Consider the following 12,512-nt stretch of genomic DNA (forward strand, 5'->3'; position numbering starts at 1 on the left):
TTATCAAATATATTGATTGAAATCAAATTTTGGCCAAAATTTAGAAGTTAAAATACCTAATGGCACACACTAAAAATGAAAGCCTCAATATCCGAACCAATCATCCTATTAGATAAAAATGACATTTGGAGTTAATTACATTAATTGAATTCTCATCTAAGCATGTTCACAAAAATATTGACCAAAGTCAAATTTTGACCAAAATATAAGATTTAAAACACCTAATGGCACAAACAAAAAATGAAAGCCTCAAAAATTAAACTAACCTACCTGATAGATAAATTTTCGAAGCTAATGGCACAGTTTTGATCTGAGCACGTTTACAAAAAATATTGACCAAAGGCACAAAAATTTAAAAGTTAAAACGCCTACGACACAAACTGAATATGAAAACCTCAACACTAGACGCTGATTTACCAAAAAATTTAACTTTAATTATTCAAATATAAGTCAGTAATTAGTAATTTACCAATAAATTTTATCACATTTGGTAATAGTTACTAATAAACTTAACATTCATATGTAATATTACCAAGTAGTAAGTAATATGTTGGTAAATTTACCAATGAATTAATGATCGGTTGGTATATTACCAACTATTTTAATGATGTTAGTAATTTACTACCTACAGTCTTTATTCTTCGGTAAAATTTCCAACTAACTGGATACTGGTTGGCAAGTTTACTAACAAATTACATTTCGTTACTAATTTATGAACATACTTATATTTGGTTGGTAAATTTAGCAACACAATTCAGTCGTTTGTAAATGTTTGATTAGTAATTAATTGGTAATATGTTATTAAATTATATAAACAATTTTTGGTCATATTTACCAACTGATATATGCTTCATTGGTAATATTACCAACAAAAGGTGTACGTTAGTAATATTTCAGTTGATACTCCATTGACAGAATATTGCTAAAGTTGACGTCATTTTTTTCCGCTGTATTTACCAAGTAAATACTTAGTTAGTAAAACTTTTGTTGATAATCTGTTAGAATTTCTTTGTTAAGTTTTAAAATATAAGTCAGTTAGAAATATGTTAATAATTTGTTAGTAAAATACTAACCAACTTAAGTTGTTAGTAAAATATGTTGGCAATTTGAGATTTTTTTTGTAGTGACGCATGATACATGATATCTCCATGGTGTGCTTGGATACCTGGTATATACTAACGGTTGACTCGGATACCACATCTGATATGAAGATATCCATATAAGGTTAGGAGTTCAATATGAATTGATCATTGTTTATGTGTAGTTCTGTGTTGCTATAATATGGTAAATTGCTTACATTCATATCTCGGAATATTTATGTGATGCTATCAATACATTGTGGTTTGTATATTGATATTGCACATGCTATTTTCTTGTTGATTATAAGACATCTTCTAGCGGTTGATTCAAGACCTTAATTAAACAAATGTCTGGCTTTGAATTTAAGAGTGAACTATTCTTCTAGGCTATCGTGAATTCCTTTGCCTTTCTTGTCCATTTTTTTTGGACTAAGACATTGTTATACTGTTGTTTACTATGTTAAGTTTGGGGGCTATATCACTTTCATTTTAGATATTAAAGTAGTTTTGATACTTGGACTTTCAATTCTTAGGAATTTATTTCCGCTTAGATCTTTTGATTATTGGATTGAATTTATAAAGACTAAAATTCTTTAATTGTTGAATTGTTTTTACAACTTTATATATATGATGAACTTATTCGATAAAAAAATTGTTTTTTATCTAGTCTTTGATTATCACATCAACTGATTGTAGTGTGGGTGTCATTACAATCGTCTGGGTCACGACATATATATTTTATTTAAATTTTGTTTAAAATACACCTTGATATTAAGTTAAAAAATATTTGTTCCCTATTAAAAACAAACATGTATATGCCAACACATTATCGATGAGTATTTTAATATTAAAGAGTGATAATTGAAGTATGAAATTCATAAAAAATACAATAATTTGAATAGTGTTATAGATTCATTGAACTAATTAAGTGGATTGTCTATTGGATGTTCATGAATTACTTGAATTCATGTATGTATATTTCCAAGTTGATATAATCCATTGTTGATAACTATGTACCTATTTGTTTGGTGACCTTTGGGAGTGATATCTCAACACTATAAATAGAGATATCACTCACCATTTGAAAAATACACTTGAATAGAAGAAAAGTTCTCTTCTTCATCTCTATATCTTGTCTTCTTCTCTTTATACTTATAGTGCTATGAGCTTAATTATATAACACGTTATCAGCACGAATATGCTCTAAAAGTTGTAGCACTTCGCAAAAGTGTTGTAGTTGAAACACTTGTGAGCAGGAACATGTTCTATTTATTTTTTCTTGTTACATATTTATATTTTCAAAAGTTCCTCTTATACTAATAATTTATTTTAATATATATGTGATATATCAAAAGGTAGAACATATTAGTTTGTTTTACTTTAACATTTTTATACATTGGTTTATGATTATACTAACAGTTTTTCGTTTCAGAAAATAATTGAAGGATAAAGAAGTAAATTTTCATGTTGATTTTCTTAATGTTAATTATGAGGAACTTATTAATATTTATAATTACTATAGGTGAGAAAACTCCTAGTCTTCTTTTGACTAAATTAGCTTCTATAATTCTTGATATTATTTAAAGGCTTATGGGTGAGTTTTATTGGTATTGATTTATATGACATTGATTGACGAGTAAGACGGTGGATTAAAACCCCATCGCACAAAAAAGGGTCAGACATCAGGTTAAAGTCCGGATGCACCACAAAAGAAAATGGTATGAAAGGTCATTGGACTTGTGAATGTTGTCGACCTAATGATTTGACAAGATTATAAATCCTCTTTCAAAAGACAAAAAGATAAAGTGATAATACACTTGATCTTTCATAGTGATGTTGAGGTGTGTCATGGAAATATGATGAATTTTAACACCATGACAATGTGCTTATAATGCAAATTTATGAAGTACATATAAATGATTAGTCCATTCCATGAAGAGAATGTGACTTGTGATGAGTATCGTGAATACTCAATCATTCTATAAGATAATGGGTCAAGATGTGATAAAATTGTTATGATTGGATATATGCCACAACTCTCCTCTATGGGAGGTTTGAAAAAAAATAATATGTGCCAGTACTCATTTCTACGAGAGGTTTAACAAGAACAAATATATTTTATTTGGCAGAAATGGTCAATGGTCGTGTACGTTTATACGTCATAAATATTATAGTATGTTTATTTGTGAACTAACGGCAAAAGAAATAAAAACTCTTGCCTATAAAGGTTGTGTCATGACCAAAATAATATTATTGTGTGCCAATACGAATTTGTCATTGATTGTGTACCTATGGTACAGTAAAAGTAAAGCAAGAAACATGTCTTGCTCGTAATAATTTTGACCATGACAATAATAATATAATTTCTACTTGAGGAGATGTTCACCATATGGATGGTGTCATGGAATATGTGATAGTACACAAAATTAATTGCAAGCTCTAATGAGTTGTATTATTATGAGAGAAATAATATTGGGGTTGTAGTAAGCCTCAAAAGAAATTTTTAAGTTTCGGATAAATTGAAAAGAAATATTGAGACTATTATGAAAAGATTTATTATCTCTATATTACTACAATCAAAGCGGATTATAAATATTTATGTAAAATATTACCCATTTTTTTCTCTTAGTTGTTGCACACAAACGTGGGCATGCTGATGGAATCACATGCAAAAGTAAATTATAAGTGTACTGAAATAAAGATCAGTTGGCATGACCGGTTGACCATTCTGATTTTAAATGTGATGCAAATATATTTGCGAATTCATGTGGATTATATGATGAAGAAATAAAAGATTCTTCAAGAATTCTCTTGTGTTGCTTTTTCTCTTGATAAAATGATCATTGTACCAACTAAGGTTGGGATTGTAATCCCCTGAAGTTTTTGGAACATATAAAAAGGTGAGTATGGGCCCGTTCACCTGCCATGTGGATCATTTGCAACTTTATGATAGTTGTATCTATGCGATGATCACATGTGCTTTGGTGTCAACTTACAAAATGGTGCTTGTAAGGTTGTTTGCTCAAATTGTTAAATTAAGAGTATAGTTTCAAATTATGAAATTATATTGATAATGCAAGTTGATTTAGCAAAAATTGTATGCCTCCAATTATAGCTAAATCATAGTTATGAGAACAAAACTCCCAAATAAGATTTGGTATGATATAGTTTTATTTAACATATAGCAACACATGTATGCATCAAGCCAACAAAGTTTTCCCACTAAAATTGGTTCAGCGTCAGGAACCAAATAATTTTCATCTAAAATGTTGAATGTGCGATTATGATTTTAATTGCTCCACCACGCACAAAGATGAATCCAAATAAGATTGGGATGAATGTTAGATTTTCTAACTTTAGGGGGAGAGATGATTTTGACAGCTAAAAAGTATATGTGAGGTTAATTATGAATATTTAGATCCTCGTTAAATAAATAGGTGAACTTAAAGTTCAAGGGATAATTCATTTGCATAATGTTGCAAATCAATTGTCAGATGAATGTACTGACCCTATGATATAATTCAGCTGCAAATGCTCAAACATGAAGTCCTTAAAGGACAGAGTCTATATACGCCGGAAGCGTAATAGACCAATCGATTTTAAATATAAAATTCCTTGAAGAAGAAAGGAGCAAATGATCAATATGGTCATGATAATGATTCAAGTGCTATAAAAGATCACATTGACATAACACTTCATAAAACCTCGGAAAAGGTTCAGGTACCTGAAAAATGAAGAGATCTCGATAAGTTATGTCTTGTGGGAATTTATATCAAATAACCGTCGACGATATCTTTGATATGCGGTAGCACTCAATGATATAAATTGTGACGAGGATCTTGAATTCAAATTTGTCATAGAGTATGAACAGATAATTGATTGGCTAAATAAAATGCATAATTCAAGTATATTTTATTTCACTTAGAAAAGTGATGTTTTGGACTGATAGTCCATATATCAAGGTATATTATCAGTGGGGTACAAAGAAATTATTATGCGATGGTATAACAGTAAAATATCAAGTACGACTTGTGCCTTGGTGCATGAAGATTTATTACGACATTATTGGAGATGTTTTCTCCTATGGTGGATGCAATGAGATTTATTTTAATCTGGTAGCATATGAAAAATTTGAATGCATATAATGGATAATTATCATGTCTAGATAGACAATATTAAAGGTTATATGAAAAACCTTAAAGCAATCAAGGTATCTGAAGCCTATAAAAGTTTGAGAGAGACGTTTTCAATAAAGTTTCAAGAATCCTTATATGGATTTAAAAAATAAGAACGAAAAAGGTAGGAATGACCCTAGTTGTCCTTGCATTTTTATGGATTGAAATAATCAAGGTGTCTGAAGCATAAAAATTTTGGAAGAGACTTTTTGAATAAAGTTTCAACAATTCTTATATGGATTGAAATAATCAAGGACGAAAAGGGTACAAAAAGAATAATCCTAGTTGTCCTTGCATTTTTATGAAAATGTCAGGTTCTGAATTTATTATTATAGTTGTGTATGTTGATGACTTGAACGTCATTAGCACTCTTAAAGAGCTTTCAAAAGTTGAGTGTTTGAAAGGGCGAAAAGGTCTTGGTAAAACAGAAAGTTGTCTTGATCTACAAATTGATAATTTGCAAATGAACTATTTGTCCATCAATCAACATACACAGAAAGGTTAAAGGTTATGATGTGATGTTTTTATGGATAAATCACATTCATTGAGTATCCCAACAATTATGAGATCCTTTGACATAAATAATGATTCACTTTGATCTCAAAAGGAAGGATGAAGAGTTTATTGGTGATGAAACTCCATATTTTAGTGCAATTAAGGTACTAATGCATCTTGCTAACAATAATTGACCAAAAAAATGAAAATTATATGTTTTGCAGTAAATTTACTAGCAAGATTCAATTCCTCCCCAACAAAAGGACATTGAAATGGTGTTGAGCACATACTTGTATATCCTCGAAGGACCAAATTTATGGATTTATTCTATTTCGAGGAATCCAAGGTAGAATTGATTGGTTTTGCAGATGAAGAATATTTATCTGATCTGCATAAATCTCGATCTCAAGCACGCTATTTGTTTGCATGTGGAGGCACAATAATATCTTGGCTATCAATGAAGCAAATGTAGGCGATCACTTCTTCAAACCATGCAGAAATAAAAGTCTTTCATGAAGCAAGTCGAGAATGCGTATGGATAAGATCAACGACACACTATATTCAGGAAATATGTGGTTTTTCTTTGAAAAAGAATTTACCAACCACAATATACAAAGATAATCAACTGCAAATGAAAGTGTCCACAAAATGATTATTGTTGCGAACAAGTTTAATGTGCAATTTATTTGCAACAATGAGGTAACGACAAATAGAATGATATTCAATAATGTATTCAGCTAAGCTCAAAGCCTCGTCATATTCATCAAATCAGAAAATGATATATCAGGATGAGTTCAACGATGCAACATCTTTGTGAATGTGATTTGATCACAAAGACACTGTCAATATCAATATTTGAGAAGCTGGTGTACAAAATTGGAGATATCATCACAAGAAATTAAGTGATGTTTTAATCAAGGAGAGTATAATACGCGTTGTGCTCTTTTTCCCTTGACCGAAGTTTTGTCCCACTAGGTTTTCCTGGCAAGATTTTTTAATGAGGCAACAAATAATGCATATCAAAAAATATGTGTACTCTTTTTCCTTCACTAGAATTTTTTACCACTGGATTTTTCCTAGTAAGATTTTAACGAGGCGCATTATCTATGGACATCCAAGGGAGAATATTATAAATCCATTGAACTAATTAAGTGGGTTGTCCATTGGATATTCATGAATTACTTGAATTCATGTATGTATATTTCCGAGGTGATATGATCATTGTGGATAACTACGTACCTGTGGTATTACTCACCATTTGAAAGATACACTTGAATAGAAGAAAAGTTCTCTTCCTCATTTCTATATCTTGTCTTCTTCTCTTTATACTTATATTGCAATGAACTTGATTTTATAACAAATAGATATATAAATAATAGATAGTCAAAATATAAAACTTAAAAAAGAAATGATAATTTAAATATATTTTTTTAATCATCAACTCTAGACTATATGTGTGATTAAAAAGAAAATGCTTATGGAAAAAGAAAAATGGGTTGGGCATATCCTTTCATTTTCAATTTCCAAGGAGCAAGGACACATACTTTTTTTTTTTTTTGGTTGGGGGAGGGAGGGAAGAATTTAGGGGTGGGTCCTAGAGGGGGGTTGGGGTTGCCACTTAGCTCCCCAACAGGTATCATGCATTAGAACTGAAGATTTCCCTATTCATATTACCCTTTCTCCTCACATTAGAGACCAGAACCTTCAAGCTAGTTCTATACTAACTTTAAATAAATGAAAATCTAGAGTCGGAAAGTTCAAAATGATCATTATTATTATAAATATGAATTATTTTTTTAAAAAATAAGTTAACATATTTCGAATCGAATTCGTAAGTTTAATTAAATTTATCTCTTGTTATATTATATGATCGAATTTAGGTTAAATTTTATTGTTAAAAAATTATATTGTGTAAAGATATTTTATTTTTGATATATATAGAGTTGCATATGCTTAAATTTGATAATCTAATTTAAAAGTTTGAGTTTGATAGATAAACACATTTTTATTCATTCATATATTTTCAACATGCCTCTTTATGTGTATTTTTTTAATGAGCCAAGTGCGTATAGAATTCTTTTTAATAAAGAATGAATATATGCTTGCTCTGGTACGTGTCATACAACGCTCTCATCTAAAACGTTAAATTATTATAAAGAGTTCATTTTCATTTGTCGAATAATATTCTCAATATTTAATTCTTTTAGCATAAGTGGATCTTCTAGTATAGTGTTGCTGAATTTATTTTATTTAGAGTTTATTGTTTTGAGTCTTATATTTTGAATTTTCTTAATATATATACATAATTTTTGAAATTTTATAGTCGAACTCGTAGTTTCCTCTATTGAGAATATGCTTCACTCTATGTCAAACTAAAATTGCAAGCATAATGGCATGCATACTATCAAACTTATTGGAGCAACATCATGAAAGAAAAAAGAGTTTTTTTATTAAAAAAAATTAAAACTAAATAATATGATTTAAGTTCGTCAAGACAAAAAACTTCATACTGTTAATTAAGTAAATTTCTCTAAAATATTTAAGTCTCTTCAAGGTTGTATCTTTCATTTGCTAGGAAATCGGCACACTATAACTTGCCTATATTTAAACATGACTTTTAATTTGTTAACCTTGAGAAAATATTAATGATCTTCAATAACAACTAGGCTAGTTCAAAATACAACAACACAAAATTAAAGATAGAACATTTATGATGTTGAATATTTGAGAATTTCTTTCACATGGAAGAAGGTACAAAGAATTATTGTCATGACAAAAAAAGAGAGCATATAATAAGCAATGTAGGGTACCATGAATAAATTTTGTGAGATTAAAAGGACAAGGTCCATGCATGAAATTACTCAATTGTGTAAGCAACATTTTAAAATTGTTCTAAGACCATATAATACTTAAAATGGTTATTGATGTGTACTATACTATAGTTTCCATTAAAATTATGTGTGTTGGAGGTTGCAAGTCTCCATCACCACCATATAACATATTAAATTTGCCTAATTTATTTGACAATTTTTAAGCCAATTTTGCCTTTCTTTGAAAAATTTCTTCCCTTTCCATTTCTATCATATAGGTTAGGGAACTTCCCTCTAATTACTCCCTCCTCTCGACTTAGTTGAAATATAACTCTAGATAACTGTAGCATTTATTCATAGATCAAAAACTCAGAGGAGGCCGATAGGAACATTTTTTAAATAATTTTACTTCAATCGATAGATAAATATAACTGAGCTAGATAGATAGCACCCCCCCCCCCTTCCCCCAAAAGAAAAAAAACTACTTTTTTTTTCGTGGATATAAGTGTCAAATGTTGAATTTTATTTGAGATTAGAGTTGTACCCTACAAAAAATGTATGAGATATTGGACATAACATAATGACCCATTGGAAAATGAATAATATTCCAATCCAGCAATGAGGGGTCTCTTATATGTTGCCAGAAATTCCTTTGGTGATTTTAACGATATAGACAATAATTAATTCGGCTATAATTTCAGATTTCAAATACTAGCTGTATTTTTTTAAAAAAAAAAAAATAGGGAAACGGGTATGATATATCTTTCAACTTTGTTATTTAGAGCTGATATACATATACCTCTCGTTATGAAAGTGATCGTTATATAAAATGACACGCATATACCCTTCATCTAATGGAAGTGAAAAAAAAATTGGTTTTAAATTTATTTTCTTGACTTTAATATTTTTAAAAATCATGTAGGGGTATATATATGGTCCTTGTAACAAAGTTCAAGGTATATTTTATTCTTTTTCATACAAAAAATATTTTTTGACTTCTTTGATTATCATTATTCGAGTTTCTTATTTTATTCATAAAAAAATTCATTCTTTAGTCTTAAGAAATAATTTAAAACTAACTTTTTTGTGGCTATATGTTAATTTAGTTTTTTTATTTGTAAAAAAAAATGAGGCATGTATAATAATTCTACAAGAAAGTTAGTGAAACATAAATTAATTTGACCATCAAAATAATTAAAAATTAAATTAAAATTACTATTTTTTTCGCTTCCATTAGAAAAATAGGGTGTATGTGAGTCATTTGTATAACAACATGAATATATATGAGCTACTTTCATAACAAGAGATATATCAACACTAAATAACAAAGTTAAGGGGTATATTTAACTATTTTTTCCAAAAAATATATACACACAATTTATTATTGGCAAAATATCTAAACGACTCTCTAACACTTTGTTTGGATCATTGTTACCCATTGTTTCATAATGTATTGTATTGCATTGTACTCTATTGTATTGTATTGTATGATAGATACAATGTTTGGCTAGATTGTATTGTTTGTTGTTGTTTAATAATATTTTAATTGTTTGGTTTGATTGTATTGTACTGTATTGTAATTTATAAATTTACTAAATTATCATTAATTATTCTAGGGTAGGAGGTTTGATTAGATTTAAATAATTAAGGTAAAGGGTAAAATATATTTTGAAATATTATGTAAAGATATAATTGAAAAAAGAAATTAAGTAACAATGGGAACACACCAAATTCGTTGTTCCATAAAATAGGAGTTTTCATTGTTACGTAACAACGAGTATAATACAATTGAATTAACAATCAAAACAAACATTGTAGGTATATTAATGATACAATACAATATAATGAATAACAATAATCCAAACATAGTGTAAGACTTCGCAACATTTTTTCATGTAGCAATTTCAATTGAGACATGTAACTATTGGACACTTCATCGTTATTCAAAGTGTTCCTATTAAATAGGATATATGATGACAATAGGGAAAAAAGTATTCTTACATACATTCCTCTCGGATATTTATGATATTTCAGAGTTATATCTCAATAGAAATTTAAAAAAATTTAAAAAGGTGTCGTTAAATTATGTAAAAGTGATTTAAAATATCATCACTCAATATTTCGATTTAGAAATATTTCTGCCGTCAATAATTTGGTTAAAAAATATCTTTACTCTCAATCATTTAAATTTCTTTGAATTTTAAGCTTATGTACATGAAATTCAAACAAAAATGATTGAATATCAATCGTATTGAGATACGTTATTTGAAGTTTGATTCTATCAAAATTAATTTCAAGCATCATATGTTTGAAGTGGATATATATAAACTTAAAAATGAATATGTATTAAATGACAGTATCAAAATAAGCATTATGAAATTTCTAAGAGAGAATAGGTAAAACTACATAAATGAGTCATAAAATTCAAAATAATTACAAGTTTATATATAAATCCAAAGTAATTTCTGAAAATTCATTCTCTCATAAATAGTTACAGTCCATATCTCCATTCATTAAGTGATACTAAATCGATATCATTAAAGTTGTTTGCTTAACTGATACTAAATTAGTGTGTATATATATATATATATTCTATTTTTTAATCAAACTTATGAAATTATTAGATTTAATTTGTTCGGAATTACAAATATCATCATTATCTTGCAAGTATTTGACGTATTAACCACCTAATTTGGATGGCTCGCCTCCAAACATTATTCGAAAGACAATCATTTGACGACAAGATCTAGAAAAATGAAAATCATTCGTGAAAAATTATATTATTTAAAGAAACAAAATGCTAAAATTGTAGAAAAAAGTTAATGGAGAAAAATCACCACTAAGAGGCCTCCCACCCTGGATACAAGTGTTGAACTTTATTTATGGTAGCAGATTTTTATTTTTCCATTGTGAAAATTCTGAATAACAAATCATGATAAATATCTTTTGAGTACAATTCTCTTTTAAAATTCATAACATTAGAGTGATATTTAAAAACTTACAAACCTGAAATATGGAATATAAGGAAAGTTTAATTTTATTCGACCTTAACTTTTAGATCCTTTATTCTATTACGTGTGTTTTAATCATTTTATTTTTGAAAATGTGATTGTTTGAGAAAACAAAAAAATAAAAAAAGTTACCTAAATACATAATTTATTTTACTATATTCTCTAAAAAAATTTATCATTTGAAAGAATAATATAAATCTCTACTTTACGTGGTGTATTAGTCGGATACATCACTTTACGCGATGTATCGATTGAATACATTAGTTTATGATGTCTCCAGATGTACATATCATATTAGAACGTTAGTTTACGCGATCTGTTAATCAGATTTATCACTTTACGCGATGTATTGAGATTAAGTAATGTATCCAAAATCGAGAAGTGATATATCAGGACGTTAATGGATGTATCCGAAATCAGAACGCAGTTTATTGAGACATTTTATGATGTATCCGAATTTCACTCAATTTTTTAAAAAAAACGTTATCATAAAAATACATTAGAATAACATAAAATAAAATTAACTCTTAACATTATAAAATTTGTGTAAAATGTGAAAATTTTATAATTGATATATATAGTACTAATAATTATATGTTCTGACATATTCTTATCTTTCAAGTTATAACAATAAACAATTACAGGTCATAACATTTTATTAAATTGAAAAATGATTTAAATAAAAGTAAAAATCAATTAGTTTGAAAATAAATTCAAAACAGATATTTTGATAGTAAATAATTTGAAAAAAAAATTAGTGATAATTAATCAAAGACTAAAAATAGGAGAGTTATAATAAAAGAATATTTCTTTTCCTTGTTTAACTCAAAACAATTATTGACATTTTCTCTCACTTGTTTAATTTTGTTCAAATAAATTTTATTTTTATTTTTTTCACCATTTCTCTTTTCTCAATATTCTCTCTTATTGTTATTGTCGTCT

Source organism: Solanum pennellii, chromosome 1 (assembly GCF_001406875.1).
Source record: "Solanum pennellii chromosome 1, SPENNV200".
Taxonomy (NCBI): domain Eukaryota; kingdom Viridiplantae; phylum Streptophyta; class Magnoliopsida; order Solanales; family Solanaceae; genus Solanum; species Solanum pennellii.